This window comes from Anomaloglossus baeobatrachus, chromosome 1, assembly GCF_048569485.1.
Source record: "Anomaloglossus baeobatrachus isolate aAnoBae1 chromosome 1, aAnoBae1.hap1, whole genome shotgun sequence".
Lineage (NCBI taxonomy): Eukaryota > Metazoa > Chordata > Amphibia > Anura > Aromobatidae > Anomaloglossus > Anomaloglossus baeobatrachus.
This window is the reverse complement of record NC_134353.1, coordinates 950,355,580-950,377,144: the sequence shown is the minus strand read 5'-3', so window position 1 is coordinate 950,377,144 and position 21,565 is coordinate 950,355,580. Positions and strand designations below refer to the sequence as shown.

General features: G+C 49.0%; 2 protein-coding genes across 2 annotated transcripts in view; both read left to right on the top strand.

The window, feature by feature from the left end:
* Window positions 1-21,565, top strand: part of LOC142259334 (uncharacterized) — a 527,893-nt gene that overhangs the window by 291,530 nt on the left and 214,798 nt on the right. The gene's annotated exons all lie outside the window — the stretch shown is intronic.
* Window positions 1-21,565, top strand: part of LOC142303543 (uncharacterized) — a 257,138-nt gene that overhangs the window by 183,596 nt on the left and 51,977 nt on the right. The gene's annotated exons all lie outside the window — the stretch shown is intronic.

The following is a 21,565-nucleotide window of genomic DNA, read 5'->3' as shown; positions in this document are numbered from 1 at the left end:
ATTAATTTTTTGGGGGGCTAAATACAAGGCTAGGCACCCTTTAGTGCCACATGAAAGGCACTAAAGGGCGCCAGCTTAGAATATGCAGGGGGTGGGACGTTATATTTGTTTGACATCTATCCATTCATCCATTGTAGCATTTTAGGCTGTGCGCCCACAATCGGGATTTGCAGCGTTTTGGGCGCAGAGTGTTTTCCCTGCGTCCATAGCGCTGCGTTGTGCAGTAGAAGCACAGTGGAAGGATTTTTAGAAATTCCGTGCCCACTGTGCTTCTTTTCTCCGCAGCATACACTGACGTGTGGCGCAGCTTCCCGAGCCTCCGCATGTCAATTTATGCTGCGGAGATGAGTGTTCTCTGCAGGTAGCATAGAGCTCCACAGCGGCCTGAACCCAAATCCTGGGCATGGGCAGCTGCGTTCTCCCGTGGACAACACTCACATCTCTGCAGGAAGGCTGACACTGTGTACTAGACGCCGTGTCGCTGGATCATGGCCACATAGCCTAAAAGTGAGACATTTGTTGCTACAGCAACATTTTTGTGAAGTACCTGTGGATTCAAAATGCTTACTATACTCCTGAATAAAATCCAGTTTCCAAAATGGGGTCACTTGTGGGGGGTTTCTGCTGTATAGGTACCCAAGGGGCCCTGCAAATGTGACATGGTGCCCGCAATTTATCTCAACTTTTCCAGAATTCAAATGGTACTCCTTCAATTCCAAGCCCTCCCATTTATCCAAACAGAGGTTTTTGGCCACATGTGGGGTATCCCTGTGCTCATAAGACATTGGATAACAACCTGTTGGGTCCACGGTTTGTTGTTGTCTCTTGAAAAAGTGAGAAATTTGATGCTGAAGCAACATTTTTGTGAAAAAAATGAAAATTTTCAATATGGCAACCTAAGCTTATCAAATTCTGTGAAGTATTCGTGGATTCAAACTGCTCACTATACACCTAGATAAAAGCCTTGAGGTGTCTTGTTTCCAGAATGGAGTCACTTGTGGGGGACCGCCACTGTTTAGGCACCTCAGGGGCTCTCCAAATGCAACCTGGCGTCCGCTATTGATTCCAGCCAATTTTGCAGTCAAATGGCACTCCTTCCCTTCCGAGCCCTGCCATGCGCCCAAACAGTTGATTTCCACCACATATAAGGTATCGCCAAACTCAGGAGAAATTGCACAATAAATGTTATGCTGAATTTTTTCCTTTTACTCTTGTAAAAAAAAAAGCTACCTGGTTGAAATAACAATTTTGTGGTTAAATTTTATTTTTTTATTTCATGGCTCAACGTTATAAAATTCTGTGAAGCACCTGGGGGTTCAGGGTACTCACCAAACATCTAGATAAATTCCTTGAGGGGCCTAGTTTCCAAAATGGGGTCACTTGTGCGGGGTTTCTGCTGTTTAGGTACCTTAGGGGTCCTCCAAATGTGACATGGTGCCCGCAATCTTTTTCAGCCAAATTTCCTTTCCAAAATTCAAATATTGCTCCTTTCGTTCCAAGCCCTCCCATTTGTCCAAACAAAGGTTTCAGACCACATATGAGGTATCACTGCGCTCATAAAAAAGTGGTTAACAAACCTTGAGGTCAAATTTTTGGAATTACCTCTTGAAAAAGTGAGAAAATTGATGCTAAAGCAACATTTTTGAGAAAATTATTAAAATTTTCAATATGACAACGTAACGTTAACAAAATCTGTGAAGTACCTGTGGATCTAAAATGCTCACTATACCCCTAGATAGAAGCCTTGAGGGGTCTAGTTTCCAAAATGGTGTCACTTGTGAGGGATTTCTTCTGTTTAGGTTCCTTAGCGGACCTGTAAATGCAACATGGTGCCCGCAATCTATTTCAGCCAAATTTGCTTTCCAAAATTCAAATATTGCTCCTTCTGTTCCGAGCCCTCCCATTTGTCCAAACAGAGGTTTCTGACCACATGTGGGGTATCGGCGCACTCATAAGAAAGTGGGGAACAAGTTTTGGGGTCCATTTTGTTGTGTTATTTCTTCTAAAAGTGAATAAACTTGGGTTAGAGCAACATTTTTAGGTAAAATTTAATTTTTGCTTTTTTTCATTCCACATTGCTTTTGTTCATGTGAAGCACCTGAAGGGTCAATAAACTTCTTGAATGTGGTTTTGAGTACTTTGGGGGGTGCAGTTTTTATAATGGTGTCACTTTTGGGTATTTTCTGTCATCTAGGCCTCTCAAAGTCACTTCAAATGTGATGTGGTCCCTAAAAAAATGGTTTTGTAAATTTTGATGTAAAAATGAGAAATCGCTGATAAACTTTGAACTCTTCTAACTTCCTAACGAAAAAAAAATTTGTTTCCAAAATTGTGCTGATGTAAAGTAGATAAGTGGGAAATGTTATTTATTAACTATTTTGTGTCACAGAAATCTCTGGTTTAACGGTATAAAAATTCAAAAGTTGAAAATTGCAAAATTTTCAAAATTTTTGCCAATATTCAATTTTGTTCATAAATAAACGCAAAAAATATTGTCCTAAATTTGGTACTAACATGAAGTCCAATATGTGACGAAAAAACAATCTCAGAATCACCGGGATCCGTTGAAGCGTTCCAGAGTTATAACCTCATGAAGTGACACTGGTCAGAATTGCAAAATTTGGTCTGGTCATTAAGGTGAAAATTAGCTCCGTCACTAAAGGGTTAAGGTGTAAACTTAAATAGATAGAACTAACCCCCCCTATAACCTGATACTCTAGTGGGAAAGCCTGTATTTCCCTCCTCCCTCTGAAGCCACAAACAAGCTTTATATTTTTCTCTCTCTCTGCAAGATGCAAGTTGGGGTCCATCTCTATTTATTTATTTATTTATTTTTTAAAAACATGCAACTCTCAGGATCAGTCTATCAGATCCATAACTGGAATATTTATTTATTTTCAACAGATTTGTTTTAAGGTACGTTTATTTTAAGGTTTTTCTCTTGTTCTTTTATTGCTTACTAATTAATAAGATATTGCTCCTTTTGACTGTCCTGACTCAATCCAACCGGCACACTAGATTTATATTCAGGCGGGCTTTGCACACTGCGACATCGCAGGTGCGATGTCGGTGGGGTCAAATTGAAAATGACGCACTTCCGGCATCGCATGCGACATCGCAGTGTGTAAAGCCTAGATGATACGATTAACGAGCGCAAAAGCGTCGTTATCGTATCATCGGTGCAGCGTCGGCGTAATCCATGATTACGCTGACGCGACGGTCCGATGTTGTTCCTCGCTCCTGCGGCAGCACACATCGCTGTGTGTGAAGCCGCAGGAGCGAGGAACATCTCCTACCGGCCTCACTGCGGCTTCCGTAGGATATGCGGAAGGAAAGAGATGGGCAGGATGTTTACATCCTGCTCATCTCCGCCCCTCCGCTCCGATTGGCCGCCTGCCGTGTGACGTCACAGTGACGCCGCACGACCCGCCCCCTTAACAAGGAGGCGGGCCGCCGGCCACAGGGACGTCGCACGGCAGGTGAGTGTGTGTGTGAAGCTGGCGTAGCGATAATGTTCGCTACGCCAGCTATCACCACATATCGCTGCTGCGACGGGGGCGGGCACTATCGCACTCGGCATCGCAGCATCGGGCTGCGATGTCGCAGTGTGCAAAGCCCGCCTTAGTGTTTTCCACAACTACCCAATCATTCAATATTCCATCTTTTAGTGCTATAAACATTTACTAACACTTCATATGTTATTTGCTGGGAGCAGTTTTGTCAACTTTACACAGATTTACTAACAAAATGGCCACTGCCAGAATAGCACATGGCTTTTCTCACACCTTCTCCCACTAACTTCCTTTCTTTGTCTCAAACATGCCTCGGCCACCATGTGGCCTTCATCCACCATTTTGGCATGTGGCAGGGAAAAAGGACCTCACATCTGCTCCAACTCTCTCTCTCCTATTTTCTGTAGTCTGTACCTTATATATATATATATATATATATATATATATATACAGTGCCTACAAGTAGTATTCAACCCCCTGCAGATTTAGCAGGTTTGATAAGATGCAAATAAGTTAGAGCCTGCAAACTTCAAACAAGAGCAGGATTTATTAACAGATGCATAAATCTTACAAACCAACAAGTTATGTTGCTCAGTTAAATTTTAATAAATTTTCAACATAAAAGTGTGGGTCAATTATTACTCAACCCCTAGGTTTAATATTTTGTGGAATAACCCTTGTTTGCAATTACAGCTAATAATAGTCTTTTATAAGACCTGATCAGGTCTCTGGAGTTATCTTGGCCCACTCCTCCATGGAGATCTTCTCCAAGTTCTCTAGGTTCTTTGGGTGTCTCATGTGGACTTTAATCTTGAGCTCCTTCCACAAGTTTTCAATTGGGTTAAGGTCAGGAGACTGACTAGGCCCCTGCAACACCTTGATTTTTTCCCTCTTGAACCAGGCCTTGGTTTTCTTGGCTGTGTGCTTTGGGTCGTTGTCTTGTTGGAAGATGAAATGACGACCCATCTTAAGATCCTTGATGGAGGAGCGGAGGTTCTTGGCCAAAATCTCCAGGTAGGCCGTGCTATCCATCTTCCTATGGATGCGGACCACATGGCCAGGCCCCTTGGCTGAGAAACAGCCCCACAGCATGATGCTGCCACCACCATGCTTGACTGTAGGGATGGTATTCTTGGGGTCGTATGCAGTGGCATCCAGTCTCCAAACGTCACGTGTGTGGTTGGCACCAAAGATCTCGATCTTGGTCTCATCAGACCAGAGAACCTTGAACCAGTCTGTCTCAGAGTCCTCCAAGTGATCATGAGCAAACTGTAGACGAGCCTTGACATGACGCTTTGAAAGTAAAGGTACCTTACGGGCTCGTCTGGAACGGAGACCATTGCGGTGGAGTACGTTACTTATGGTATTGACTGAAACAATGTCCCCACTGCCATGAGATCTTCCCGGAGCTCCTTCCTTGTTGTCCTTGGGTTAGCCTTGACTCTTCGGACAAGCCTGGCCTCGGCACGGGTGGAAACTTTCAAAGGCTGTCCAGGCCGTGGAAGGCTAACAGTAGTTCCATAAGCCTTCCACTTCCGGATGATGCTCCCAACAGTGGAGACAGGTAGGCCCTACTCCTTGGAAAGGGTTTTGTACCCCTTGCCAGCCTTGTGACCCTCCACGATCTTGTCTCTGATGGCATTGGAATGCTCCTTTGTCTTTCCCATGTTGACCAAGTATGAGGGCTGTTCACAAGTTTGGGAAGGGTCTTAATTAGTCAGAAAAGGCTGGAAAAAGAGATAATTAATCCAAACATGTGAAGCTCATTGTTCTTTGTGCCTGAAATACTTCTTAATACTTTAGGGGAACCAAACAGAATTTTGGTGGTTTGAGGGGTTGAATAATAAATGACCCTCTGAATAAACTTTTCACAATTTAAAAAAAAAAAAATAAAATAAAAAATAACATTCTTTTTTGCTGCAGTGCATTTCACACTTCCAGGCTGATCTACAGTCCAAATGTCACAATGCCAAGTTAATTCCGAATGTGTAAACCTGCTAAATCTGCAGGGGGTTGAATTCTACTTGTAGGCACTGTATAATATATATATATATATATATATATATATATATATATATATACACACATATATACATATATACACACACACACACATACACACACACGCACACATATATATGTCCACGATCTAAGTCTAATTATAGATAAAAACACTTAGTTTTCTGTCTAAGTATATAGTACTCCATCCAGTCCATTGTTCAAACATTTACAGAGCACATAGTCTTCTTCACACATCCCCCCCTCACTTCCTCTTCTTTGTTTAAACCATGCTTGCCTCAGCCATGTGCTTCATCCACCATTTTAAAATCTGACCTAAAATGGCTGCAACCAAAAATAGCAAATGGTTTATCACAGGATTGCGGCCTAGAGTCCCCACATCTCAACAAAGTCCACTCTCATTCGGATTTTTTCCGACTACAACTACACACAACTTCATCAATTTCTCCATCTTTCTCTCAAGATAAAAAATACCAAACAAGCGATCTTTCTCTATGCATACCAGATAAAAACAGACAAACAAAAAGACGGGGGAGATGACAAATAACTGAAACACTAAAGAAAACCTGTAGTTTGCGGCACACACTTCCAAATCCTTCCTTATACTGCCACGTGGTCCCTGTCTGATTTCTGCGTTCCGTAATATACAAAAAATACCTAGTATCACCTCTGACTACAAGGTGTCTATACCGGCCAATTCGCCTCTCTTGGAGGACTTGTAACTAGCCTCTATAACACAGACTTCCGTTAACCTGCCTCTCTTGGAGGACTTGTAACTAGCCTCTATAACACAGACTTCCGTTAACCTGCCTCTCTTGGAGGACTTGTAACTAGCCTCTATAACACAGACTTCTGTTAACCTGCCTCTCTTGGAGGACTTGTAACTAGCCTCTATAACACAGACTTCCGTTAACCTGCCTCTCTTGGAGGACTTGTAACTAGCCTCTATAACACAGACTTCCGTTAACCTGCCTCTCTTGGAGGACTTGTAACTAGCCTCTATAACACAGACTTCCGTTAACCTGCCTCTCTTGGAGGACTTGTAACTAGCCTCTATAACACAGCTTTGAGAGCCCGTGAAAAACACGTGCCTAACTTGACCAATTAAAACTGCGCTATATCTCTTGTCATTACATACCAGCCTCTTATCTAGGCCTCTCGCCGAGTCATTCACTCTAGGCCTCGAGCCACAACTCTATGTAAATCTCCACCAGAACTGCAAAACATGACAGGCAACAACCAAAAACCGTACCACATGGAGCGTCCTCCACGTTTCCAAACACCGCTCAAAAACTCACTTGCTATCCTAACTAGAGTTGAGCGCGGTTCGCGGTTCTCCAGTTCGCGGCTCGAATGATTTTGCGGGCTGTTCTAGATCGAACTAGAACTTGAGCTCTTTGCTAAAGCTCGATAGTTCTAGATACGTTCGAGAACGGTTCTAGCAGCAAAAAGACAAGCTAATTACTAGCTGGCTTTCCGCTGTAATAGTGTAAGTCACTCTGTGACTCACACTATTATGAAATTTCAGCGTATAGTGTACGGGAACAGCGCATTCAGATCACTGCTGTTTGGATAATGGCGATCGCCATTTTTTTTCCTTGTCTTCCTTCCCTAAGCGCGCGCGTGTAGTGGGGCGGGCCAGCATGTCAGCCAATCCCAGACACACACACAGCTAAGTGGACTTTTAGCCAGAGAAGCAACGACATGTGTGATAGGATGTCCATGTCACATGTCCCTGCATTATAAAAACGGACATTTTCCTCCAGCACGCCATTATCTGCCTTCTGCATCTTGGTGTCAGTCACCGCTGGCGTAGCTCCTGTCTCCGATACTGCTGTGTACGCTCTATACACAGCGCTATACAGAATAGGGATAGAAGTTTCTATTAGTCCTTTTAAGGGCTAATACCGGCAGGGTCAGAGCCATAGGTGACAGTCAGGTCCGTGAAAACAGATTTTAACAGCTACACAAGATGACAGCGTCTGTGTAGCTAAGGTCAGGGATTTCCTCACTGCATTTCCCCATTAGGAGGAATAGAATGGGAGGCTTCCTTTCCTCTACCCAGACCCACAACCCTGCCACTGTACCCTCCTGCCCTTTGCACACTCAAGCTCATTGTTACTAAGCCATTATACTAGCAAACACTGAGTAAACTTAGTGGTATCCTAAAAGTGGCTGTTGGACTTCCATTAGTGTCCCACTGGTGCAAATCTATGTGCAGCACCTCTGCATTGCACACTCAAACTCATTGTTACTAAGCCATTATACTAGCAAACACTGAGTAAACTTAGTGGCATCCTAAAAGTGGCTGTTGGACTTCCATTAGTGTCCCACTGGTGCAAACCTATGTGCAGCACCTCTGAATTGCACACTCAAACTCATTGTTACTAAGCCATTATACTACCGTGTTTCCCCGAAAGTAAGACAGTGTCTTACTTTCTTTTTATCCCCAAAAGCCCCACTATGTCTTACTTTCGGGGTATGTCTTATATTGGAAAAAATTGTCGAATTTTTTGTTTTAACCATAAAATTAACATTTATTAACAACCTGAACAGTATTGTATTCACCACAAAACAGTTTTATAAAAGGAAGTGCCAAGAATGTCTTGTTACAACATACCGTACAAGTAAAATATATCTTTGTACCACTGCATAACATGTAAAACAATGAAAAATGGTAAGAACGAACAGTGGAATACTGGAAGATAAAACAGATTTATTCCATGACAACCATGTCATCATCCTCAGGAATATCATCATAAACATCCACACTCTGAGGTTCCTGTGGATTTTCTTGGGACTCTCGGGATGACATTTCTTGCCGAATCATTGGCCCATATTTCTCATGGGTAGCAACGGCACTGTCCTGAAATGAGCAGGCTTTGTCCAGGTAGCCAGCTCGCAGTGCATTTGCAACGCAGGTGTTAGTGATCTTATTCCAAGAATTCTTCACCCAGTTAACAATCTCTGGCAGTCTGGGCTTCAGAAAGTTCCGACGTACATTTCTCTCCATTCGGTTTTCAATGTAGTCATTGATTTCTGCACGCAGATAGTCCTTGAACGGCTTGTTAATGGCGATATCGAGAGTCTGAAGATAAGCCGTCATCCCTGCAGGAATCATGATTTGGTCGATTCTCTGCTCATGAAGGACGTTTTTCATGGTTTTGGCGCGGTGTGTGCTGGCTGCATCCCAGATCAGCATCCCTCTTTTGTTCCCGCGCATTACAAGCGGCAGCATTAAATCAAGCCACTTTCTTATAACATCTTGTGTGGTCCATGCTTTTTCAGTTTCCAGCACATAAATGCCAGAAATCCGCTCAATCTTCTCCTTCTTGCCCTTTGCAATGAGTAGCGGTGTTGCTTTAGTGCCATCCAGACGAATCGTCAAAATGCAGGTGACATGTGCACTTTCATAAGCGGTGGAGGGAACGTACACTGAGGAGGCACCTCGTTGATCAATGGTGGTTTGAGCTGCTTGGCCCATGAACACGGCAGTTTCATCCATGGCGATCATGTTGCAAAGACTGTATTTAGAGAAGTCAATGTCATCCACAAACTTCTTGTAGGCTAATGCACGTTTAACAATCTCAGCATCTTCCAACCTAAAGAGGGTTGTGGATCTTCTCAAAGACAGGTCATTGCGTTCAAGAAAGTTATCCACCCAGTGCTGTGATGCCTTGAATTGTTCAGGGGAAATGTCAAACTGTGGCGACACTGCAAGGGCATATTCCTGAATCTGAGCCCTGGTCACCACCAATGTCTTTGCTCTCCTGTCTGCAACCCACTCAGAGACCAGACTTTCCAGCTCTGTATACATTGGTTGCCGGCCACATCCAATCTTGCGCTTTTTAGCCATTCCGCTCTCCACTTTTTCACTCAGGTTAGTGTATTCTGCACGCCATTTTTGGACCAGTCGGTGATCCAACATTTTCATCTTGCAGAACTGCACTACATTTTTGCCCCAAGATTCTTCAACAATCGCTTTTTTATACTCTACGGTGTAACTCTTCCTTTTACCACTGGAACCGGAAGCGCTCATGTCTAGAAGCAAAAATATAGCATACGGTATAAGCACTGCTTTTGGTTACAGCCCCATACAGTATCCCACATAGCCTCCCATAGGGTAACAGCCCCATACAGTATCCCACACAGCCTCCCATAGGGTAACAGCCCCATACAGTATCCCACACAGCCTCCCATAGGGTAACAGCCCCATACAGTATCCCACACAGCCTCCCATAGGGTTACAGCTCCATACAGTATCCCACACAGCGTGTTTTTGTATGTTGTCCATGGTCCTGATGGACCACGGAAAACATTACTGCTGCTCCCGCGACCTCCACATCCCTCCGCTCATCCCGCTCTAGCCGTCCACATCCCGCAGTTAAAGGGGCACTGACAGCTAAAAAAAAACTGTGTATAGGTATGTGCGCACGTGTGCGTATTACATGCAGTTACGCTGCGTTCTGCACCGCAGCGTAACTGCATGCGTCCTGCATCCCCTGCACAGTCTATGGAGAACGCAGCGACTTCTTCCGTGCGCTTTGCATGCTGTCTATAGGGAGAGGCAGCATGCAGAGCGCACGAATCTGCCGGCACCATGCGCTTCAGAATGCAGCTTTTCAGCTGCGCTCTGAAGCGCACATTTTCGGTGCGGTGCAGAGCGCACACGTGCGCACATACCCTAAAATATGTTTTTTTAGTGTACCGTATATGCATTTTACCTTCTGTGACGGGCGGGGGGGGGAGGTTTCTTTGGAGTAGGGACGTGCCCGAATAAATTTGCATTTTGCGCGTCCTAAGCCGTCAAACAGCTCATGTGGGCACAGCAAAGTGCAAACCTGTACCTACGGTATACCTGAATCTAACCCAGTGTGATACAGTACCACCTGCTGTATTTAATCCAGTGTGACACCTGCTGATACCCACTGGGTTACATACAGCAGATGATACCCCAGTATGCCAGTGTGTGTTTTACTGATGTACCGTTTGATTAATACGGTACTGGGTGCATTTCCGTTTTTTAAGCAGGAGGCGGCAGTGACAAGTACAGGGGACGGCGCGGTGACGTATGGAGATGGGGACGGTGCGTACGTGGGCAGTAGGCGGCGCTCATTTGAACCAGACGGAGGCGGCAGACGCGGTGACGTATGGAGGGGGGGACGGTGCGGACGTGGGCAGGAGGCGGCGCGCATTAAGATCAGAGGGAGGTGGCAGACGCGGTGACGTATGGAGGGGGGGACGGTGCAGACGTGGGCAGGAGGTGGCGCGCAGCTAGATGAGAGGGAGGCGGCACTTTCGTGTTTCCCCGAAAGTAAGACATATTAGCCGACCCCCCCGAAACCCCCGATACGTCTTACAATCGGGGGTGTCTTACTATCGGGGAAACACGGTAGCAAACACTGAGTAAACTTAGTGGCATTCTAAAAGTGGATGTTGGACTTCCATTAGTGTCCCACTGGTGCAAATCTATGTGCAGCACCTCTGCATTGTACACTCAAACTCATTGTTACTATGCCATTATACTAGCAAACTATGCTGCCAGTTTAAGGGCCGTAGTTGCATTGTCAGGCATAGTTATTGTTGTTTATTCTGCTGTTAATAAAGATAGACCACCGCTGCAATATACACCACCTCTCAATTTTTACTACCACATTTTAAGTGCACAATCATGTCGCAATCAAAATGAGTGGCAAAATGACAGATGCTGGAAAGGGGAAGAGGCGTGTTGGAAAAGGAAAAAAAGGGTTTGTCCGTGGGGAAGGTGGCAAAGCTCCATTAACATCTGCTGAAGATAGACCATCTTCCAGCAAAAGTAAGATGTCTACTACTTACCGTGGACAATCCGATGTGCTCCCTTTTTTACGGACACGAACAACTGGAACAAAGGTAGATGATGGCCAAAAAAGGAAAATGCTTGAATGGATCTCAAGTGGTCCAACAAGTGCCCTCTCCGCCACCTCAACTACCGCATCCAAACAACACCAGTCCTCTGAGTTGTCATCCCAATCAAACTTGCTTTCTCCCAGCTCTGAAGTCTCCATCCGCCCTGCACAGTATGGTGGAACTGAGATGGCTGAGTCTGCAGAGCTGTTCAGTCACACTATAGCCTGGGAATCAGAGGTCTGCTCCCAAGCTACAGTGAGTACAGACCAGGAAATGGTCTGCAGTGATGCCCAGAACCTTTGTGACTCAGATTCAGGCCGTGAGGACCAAGTTTCTGAGCATAATGTTGACCCTTTTTCACAAACTGTAACACCTGTTGTTATAGACAATCAGGAACATACTGATGACGATGAGACGCAGATACCTGATTGGGATGACAACTTGTCGGAGTCGGAGTACTGGTAGCACATCTACAACTGCATCCTCAGCCACCACTGTGCCTCTGAGCACTAGCCGGGGTGGATCAGCAGGTCGCGTGCCCTCTAAGCCTTGCCTAGCCTGGTCCTTTTTTGACATAGCAAAAGATCGCCCAAATTATGTGATCTGTAAAATTTGTGGTGATTCTGTTAGTAGAGGGCAAAACCTCAGCAGTTTGACAACTTCTTCCATGAATTGTCACATGAATAAATATCATATGTCCCAGTGGGAAGCTCGCCGTGCTGCAATGCGGCCTAGCGGAGCGAACCATCCACCGCCTGCCCCTTCCAGTGCATCCGCGCGCTCTTCATCTTCTAGGACTGTGGGGACAGCTGTCACACCTGGTTTTCCACGCACAACTTCCACCACTGTAACCGCAACAGGAAGTTTGCTTGGTAGGTCGTCAGTTGGTTTGGAAGTGGAAACAAGTGCGTGTGTACAGCTCTCTCAGACATCGGTAGCACCAACGTTAGATGAAGGCAACATCATGTCTATGCCTGCACTTTCCTCACAAATCTGCATTTCTCCAGGGACACCCTACTCAACACCGTCTACACACAGCAGCCAGATCACTGTCCCTCAGATGTGGACAAATAAAAGGCCATTTCCTGCGACCCATGACAAAGCTAAGAGGTTGACTTTATCCCTCTGTAAGCTCTTGGCTACCGAAATGCTGCCTTTCCGCCTGGTGGACACACAGGATTTTAGAGACCTTATGTCTGTCGCTGTGCCCCAGTACCAGATGCCCAGTCGCCACTACTTCTCTAAGAAAGGTGTGCCCGCGCTACACCAGCATGTCGCACACAACATCACCGCTTCCTTGAGAAACTCTGTGTGTGAACGGGTGCATTTCACCACCGATACTTGGACCAGTAAGCACGGACAGGGACGTTACATGTCGCTGACTGGGCACTGGGTAACTATGGTGATAGATGGTGAAGGGTCTGCTGCACAAGTCTTGCCGTCCCCACGACTTGTGTGTCAATCCTCTGTCTGTCCAAGTTCCGCCACTGCTTCTGCCTCCTCCACCTCATCTGGGTCCTCCACCTCCGCCCCAAGCCTGCCTGGTCAGGCCACCAGCGTTCTCACTGCGCAGAAGGAATCACGCACCCCTCATTACTATGCTGGCAGCAGAGCGCAACGGCATCAGGCGGTCTTTAGCTTGACATGTCTTGGAAATAGGAGCTCTGGAGACTGAGTTTAATAAATGGTTGCCTCCACTCAACCTGCAGCCTGGTAAGGCCGTTTGCGACAATGCTGCAAACCTGGGTGCGGCCCTTCGCCTGGGCAAGGTGACACACGTGCCTTGTATGGCTCACGTGTTGAACCTTGTTGTCCAGCAATTTTTAACACACTATCCCGGCCTAGATGGCCTTCTGACCAGGGCACGAAAACTGTCTGCTCACTTCCGCTGTTCAACCGCCGCAGCTGAGCGACTTGCATCGCTCCAGAAGTCTTTCGGCCTGCCGGTTCATCGCCTGAAATGCGATGTGGCGACACGCTGGAATTCGACTCTCCACATGTTACAGCGACTGTGGCAGCACCGCCGAGCCTTGGTGCAATACGTCATGACGTATAGCCTGGGCCAACGAGATGCAGAGGTGGGGCAGATCACCCTGATGGAGTGGTCTCAGATCAAGGACCTATGCACCCTTCTGCACAGTTTCGACATGGCGACGAATATGTTTAGCGCTGACAATGCCATTATCAGCATGAAAATTCCAGTCATTTACATGCTGGAGCACACGCTAAACACTATTCGGAGTCAGGGGGTGGGACAACAGGAAGGGGAGGAACTACAGGATTCATATGCGCAAGACACAACAACATCACCAAGGTCCAGACGTTCATCATCACCAACGCGGCAGGCATGGGACCATGGGGGACAGGGATCAACAAGGGCGCATGGCAGGCGAAATGTTGAGGAAGGTGCAGGAGAACATGAAGAAATGGAGGACGAACTGTCCATGGACATGGAAGACTCAGCGGATGAGGGAGACCTTGGTCAAATTTCAGTTGAAAGAGGTTGGGGGGAGATGTCAGAGGAAGAAAGAACGGTTAGCACCTCTATGCCACAAACACAGCGTGGACTTGGTCCGCATGGCTGCGCAAGACACATGAGTGCCTTCTTGTTGCACTACCTCCAACATGACCCTCGTATTGTCAAAATTAGAAGTGATGATGACTACTGGATTGCCACACTATTAGATCCCCGGTGCAAGTCCAAATTTTGTGACATAATTCCAGCCATAGAAAGGGACGCACGTATGCAGGAGTATCAGCAGAAGCTGTTACTCGATCTTAGCTCGGCTTTTCCACCAAACAACCGTGCAGGTGCAGGGAGTGAATCTCCCAGTTGTAACTTGACAAACATGGGACGGTCTCGTCATCTTCAACAGTCTACCCGTACCAGTAGCACCGTAACTGGTGCTGGTAACAGCAATTTTATTGAATCTTTTCATAATTTTTTTAGACCCTCCTTTGCAAGACCACCAAAGACAGTCTGACACATAGTCAACGGCTGGAGAGGATGATACAGGAGTATCTCCAAATGAACATCGATGCCATGACTTTGCAAATGGAGCCTTGCTCATTTTGGGCTTCAAATCTTGAAAAATGGCCAGAGCTCTCCACTTACGCCTTGGAGATTTTGTTGTGTCCAGCTGCCAGCGTTGTCTCTGAACGTGTCTTCAGTGCTGCTGGGTGTGTGCTGACAGATAAGCGCACGCGTCTGTCCAGTGACAATGTGGACATACTAACGTTCATCAAAATGAACAAGTCATGGATCCACCAGGAATTTACTACCCCTGTGTCATCCTGGGGAGAGTAAATGCTTGTGGATTTGGAATGTGCTTGATGCAAATCTAGCTGTGAAGTGTACAACTGGGGCACAAGTGCTGCCACTGAAGGGGTGGGTGTGTGTGTGGCCAAATTTTTGGAAAAAAGGGAGACTCCGCTTGGAGTAACCCTTGCTTGCTGTGTTTTTTAAAAGGAGCCAAGATGAACAAGTGTCATCCTGGGGACGGTTAAGAATGGCGTATTTTTGAATGTGCTTGATGCAAATCTAGCTGTGAAGTGTACAATGGGGCACAACTGCTGCCACTGAATGGGTGGGTGTGTGTGGGGCCCAATTTTTGGAAAAAAGGGAGACTCCGCTTGGAGTCAACTTGCGGTGTTTTACATGATTTTAGAAGGGCGTGGCATGCCTATATCTGTGTCTCATCCTCTTTTTCCTTGTCTAGCTCTTTTGCTTTTGCATGAGTATATGTCCTTGTCACTTTCCCATGTGTTTGTGTTGTGTTGTGAGTTGTTTGTCACCTTTTGGACACCTTTGAGGGTGTTTTCTAGGTGTTTTTATGTGTTTGTGATTGCCTGCCATTGTTTCCTATGCGGTTCGAGTTCGGTTCGTAGAATGTTCGCCGAACCAAACTCGAACGAGACGCCCGTTCGGCGAACCGAACTCGAGCCAAACCGCGACCCGTTCGCTGATCTCTAATCCTAACTACCAGTCAATCTCCCCTCTAGACAAATACAGAAGAGGCAGCAGGCAACTAAATATGTGACGGTCCTTCCGAGATTAATATGGCCAATAGCCGTGAGACCCGTCTGCCCGTTAACAGATACCCCAACAAACTGGACACAGTCAGGCAATCAGTGCCACACCCCCCCCCCCCCCGAGACCACGGGAAGACTACAGATTATGAAAAATCAGCAGACCTACCGTAATCTCGTTAGGAAGTGATCAAATTCCTGGGGTGTCCAGCACGTCATGCCATTCCAGTTGCCGGTTCATCAGGATTTCAGGTGTCTCCGTCTATTGGCCCCACGTTGGGCGCCAATAATGTTAAGGTGAACTCTTAATCAGAGATCACTAGTTGCCTACTGCCTGGTCTAATTGGTGTGGATCGAGTGCATGCTTGAAAAATGAGATCAGACACAGTTTGATATTCATCTTTCCTCGACAGAAGTCAGCCCATGCTCTGCTTTATTACAGCTGAGCTTGCTCTGATATAACCATGCAAAGGGGCATGGTCAGCCCCACAGTGAGCATACTTGGATGTGTCCATTGGTCAGTTGGTTGAACAATGTGTTAGTCCATGAGCTGATTGGTGGGCATCATTGTAGGCGGGTCTATGACGTCATCGGATGGATCCATGGTGATGGTGATGGGAGGGACATCATCTGGTGGATCCATGCTGATGGTAGGGTCTGTGATGTCATCGGGGGCCATCTTGGCTTCCTCTTAAGAGTGACTGGCTTATGTATAGATAATTCATTTCATTGAACACACTTCCCACAGTGCTCTATGTTCAGAGGTTAATTAAGTATTTCATCTTATGGCTCTCCTTAACAGTCAACGCGGCTCAGCTCCATTCACACTACACACGCGGCTCCGCTCCATTCACACTACACACGCGGCTCCGCTCCATTAACACTACAAGCGCTGCTCCGCTCCATTCACATTACGCATACGCGGCTCGGCTCCATTCACATTACACACGCGGCTCCGCTCCATTCACATTACACACACGCGGCTCCGCTCCATTCACATTACACACGCGGCTCCGCTCCAGATTACACACACGCGGCTCCGCTCCATTCACATTACACACACGCAGCTCCGCTCCCTTCACATTACACACACGCAGCTCCGCTCCCTTCACATTACACGCGCGGCTCCGCTCCATTAACACTACAAGCGCTGCTCCGCTCCATTCACATTACGCATACGCGGCTCGGCTCCATTCACATTACACACGCGGCTCCGCTCCATTCACATTACACACACGCGGCTCCGCTCCATTCACATTACACACGCGGCTCCGCTCCATTCAGATTACACACACGCGGCTCCGCTCCATTCACATTACACACACGCAGCTCCGCTCCATTCACATTACACACACGCAGCTCCGCTCCCTTCACATTACACGCGCGGCTCCGCTCCATTCACACTACACGCGCGGCTCCATACACATTACACACACGCGGCTCCGCTACATTCACATTACACACACGCGGCTCCGCTCCATTAACACTACACACACGCGGCTCCGGTCCATTCACATTACACACACGCGGCTCCGCTCCATTCACATTACACACACGCGGCTCCGCTCCATTAACACTACACACACGCGGCTCCGGTCCATTCACATTACACACACGCAGCTCCGCTCCATTCACACTACACACACGCGGCTCCGCTCCATTCACATTACACACACGCGGCTCCGCTCCATTCACATTACACACGCGGCTCCGCTCCATTCACACTACACACGCGCGGCTCCGCTACATTCACATTACACACACGGCTCCGCTCCATTCACATTAAACACACGGCTCCGCTCCCTTCACATTAGACACACGGCTCCGCTCCATTCACATTACACACACGCGGCTCCGCTCCATTCACATTAAACACACGGCTCCGCTCCCTTCACATTAGACACACGGCTCCGCTCCATTCACATTACACACGCGGCTCCGCTCCATTCACGCTACACACACCCGGCTTCGCTCCATTCACATCACACACGCGGCTCCGCTCCATTCACGCTACACACACACGGCTCCGCTCCATTCGCATTACCCACACGCGGCTCCGCTCCATTCACGCTACACACACGCGGCTCTGCTGCATTTACGCTACACACACGAGGCTCCGCTCCATTCACGCTACACACACGCGGCTCCGCTCCATTCACGCTACACACACGCGGCTATGCTCCATTCACATTACACGCGCGCGGCTCCGCTGCATTCACATTACACACACACGGCTCTGCTCCATTCACATTACACACACGCGGCTCCGCTCCATTCACATTACACACACACGGCTCTGCTCCATTCACATTACACACACGCGGCTCCGCTCCATTCACATTACACACACGGCTCCGCTCCATTCACATTACACACACACGGCTCCGCTCCATTCACATTACACACACACGGCTCCGCTCCATTCACATTACACACACACGGCTCCGCTCCATTCACACTACACACGCGGCTCTGCTCCATTCACATTACACACACGCGGCTCCGCTCCATTCACATTACACACGCGGCTCCGCTCCATTCACATTACACACACGCGGCTCCGCCCCATTCACATTACACACACACACGGCTCTGCTCCATTCACATGACACACGCGGCTCCGCTTCATTCACATTACACACACACGGCTCCGCTCCATTCACATTACACACACGGCTCCGCTCCATTCACATTACACACACACACGGCTCCGCTCCATTCACATTACACACACACACGGCTCCGCTCCATTCACATTACACACACACGCGGCTCCGCTCCATTCACATTACACACACGCGGCTCCGCTCCATTCACATTACACACGCGGCTCCGCTCCATTCACATTACACACGTGGCTCCGCTCCATTCACATTACACACACGGCTCTGCTCCATTCACATTACACACGCGGCTCTGCTCCATTCACATTACACACGCGGCTCCGCTCCATTCACGTTACACACACGCGGCTCCGCTCCATTCACATTACACACACGCGGCTCTGCTCCATTCACATTACACACGCGGCTCTGCTCCATTCACATTACACACGCGGCTCCGCTCCATTCACGTTACACACACGGCTCCGCTCCATTCACATTACACACGTGGCTCCGCTCCATTCACATTACACACACGGCTCCGCTCCATTCACATTACACACGCGGCTCCGCTCCATTCACATTACACACGCGGCTCCGCTCCATTCACATTACACACACGCGGCTCCGCTCCATTCACATTACACACGCGGCTCCGCTCCATTCACATTACACACGCGGCTCCGCTCCATTCACGTTCCACACGCGGCTCCGCTCCATCCTCCCGCACAGCAGAGCCCCTGGTAATAAGACTCCTCCCCCATGTGACTGATCACATGACGGTGACATCACACAGGTCCTGTGAGCACAGCACTGTATCTAGATTGGAGTTCATTTTTGGAGGAGTTCCCTGCATCCTCCACTCAGCACAGTTCAGTTGGTGGAGTCCCAGTGACGTCAGAGGGGTATCTGGGGGCGGGGCATGTGACCGGGGAGCAACTGTTGATTCTTGATAACAGATCTGCACTAAGGAGGCCCCGCCCTTTCCGGTGACGTCATTACCCCAGGAAATCAACTCAAATTTACACACGACCATGAGGAGAAGCAACAGCAGCTCTGAGGAGAAGGTGAGAAGAAACCCTGCGCTACACATGAGGGAGAGAGACCCCGCACTACACATGATGGAGAGAGACCCCGCACTACACATGAGGGAGAGAGACCCCGCACTACACATGAGGGAGAGAGACTCCGCACTACACATGAGGGAGAGAGACCCCGCACTACACATGAGGGAGAGAGACCCCGCACTACACATGAGGGAGAGAGACCCCGCACTACACATGAGGGAGAGAGACCCCGCACTACACATGAGGGAGAGAGACCCCGCACTACACATGAGGGAGAGAGACCCCGCACTACACATGAGGGAGAGAGACCCCGCACTACACATGAGGGAGAGAGACCCTGCACTACACATGAGGGAGAGAGACCCCGCACTACACATGAGGGAGAGAGACCCCGCACTACACATGAGGGAGAGAGACCCCGCACTACACATGGGGGAGAGACCCCGCACTACACATGAGGGAGAGACCCCGCACTACACATGAGGGAGAGAGAGCGACAGACCCCGCACTACACATGAGGGAGAGAGACCCCGCACTACACATGAGGGAGAGAGAGCGACAGACCCCGCACTACACATGAGGGAGAGAGACCCCGCACTACACATGAGGGAGAGAGACCCCGCACTACACATGAGGGAGAGAGACCCCGCACTACACATGAGGGAGAGAGACCCCGCACTACACATGAGGGAGAGAGACCCCGCACTACACATGAGGGAGAGAGACCCCGCACTACACATGAGGGAGAGAGACCCCGCACTACACATGAGGGAGAGAGACCCCGCACTACACATGAGGGAGAGAGACCCCGCACTACACATGAGGGAGAGAGACCCCGCACTACACATGAGGGAGAGAGACCCCGCACTACACATGAGGGAGAGAGACCCCGCACTACACATGAGGGAGAGAGACCCCGCACTACACATGAGGGAGAGAGACCCCGCACTACACATGAGGGAGAGAGAGCGACAGACCCCGCACTACACATGAGGGAGAGAGACCCCGCACTACACATGAGGGAGAGAGACCCCGCACTACACATGAGGGAGAGAGACCCCGCACTACACATGAGGGAGAGAGCGTCAGACCCCGCACGACACATGAGGGAGAGAGCGACAGACCCCGCACGACACATGAGGGAGAGAGACCCCGCACTACACATGAGGGAGAGAGCGACAGACCCTGCGCTACACATGAGGGAGAGAGACCCCGCACTACACATGAGGGAGAGAGCGACAGACCCCGCACTACACATGAGGGAGAGAGCGACAGACCCCGCACTACACATGGGGGAGAGAGAGCGTCAGACCCCGCACTACACATGGGGGAGAGAGAGCGTCAGACCCCGCACTACACATGGGGGAGAGAGAGCGTCAGACCCCGCACTACACATGAGGGAGAGAGAGCGACAGACCCCGCACTACACATGAGGGAGAGAGAGCGACAGACCCCGCACTACACATGAGGGAGAGAGATCGACAGACCCCGCACTACACATGAGGGAGAGAGCGACAGACCCTGCGCTACACATGAGGGAGAGAGACCCCGCACTACACATGAGGGAGAGAGCGACAGACCCCGCACTACACATGAGGGAGAGAGCGACAGACCCCGCACTACACATGGGGGAGAGAGAGCGTCAGACCCCGCACTACACATGAGGGAGAGAGAGCGACAGACCCCGCACTACACATGAGGGAGAGAGAGCGACAGACCCCGCACTACACATGAGGGAGAGAGAGCGACAGACCCCGCACTACACATGAGGGAGAGAGAGCGACAGACCCCGCACTACACATGAGGGAGAGAGAGCGACAGACCCCGCACTACACATGGGGGAGAGAGAGCGTCAGACCCCGCACTACACATGAGGGAGAGAGAGCGTCAGACCCCGCACTACACATGAGGGAGAGAGAGCGACAGACCCCGCACTACACATGAGGGAGAGAGAGCGACAGACCCCGCACTACACATGAGGGAGAGAGAGCGACAGACCCCGCACTACACATGAGGGAGAGAGCGACAGACCCCGCACTACACATGAGGGAGAGAGCGACAGACCCCGCACTACACATGAGGGAGAGAGCGACAGGCCCCGCACTACACATGAGGGAGAGAGCGACAGGCCCCGCACTACACATGAGGGAGAGAGAGAGCGACAGACCCCGCACTACACATGAGGGAGAGAGACCCCGCACTACACATGAGGGAGAGAGACAGACCCCACACTACACATGAGGGAGAGAGACCCCGCACTACACATGAGGGAGAGAGACAGACCCCACACTACACATGAGGGAGAGAGAGCGACAGACCCCGCACTACACATGAGGGAGAGAGACCCCGCACTACACATGAGGGAGAGAGACAGACCCCACACTACACATGAGGGAGAGAGACCCCGCACTACACATGAGGGAGAGAGACAGACCCCACACTACACATG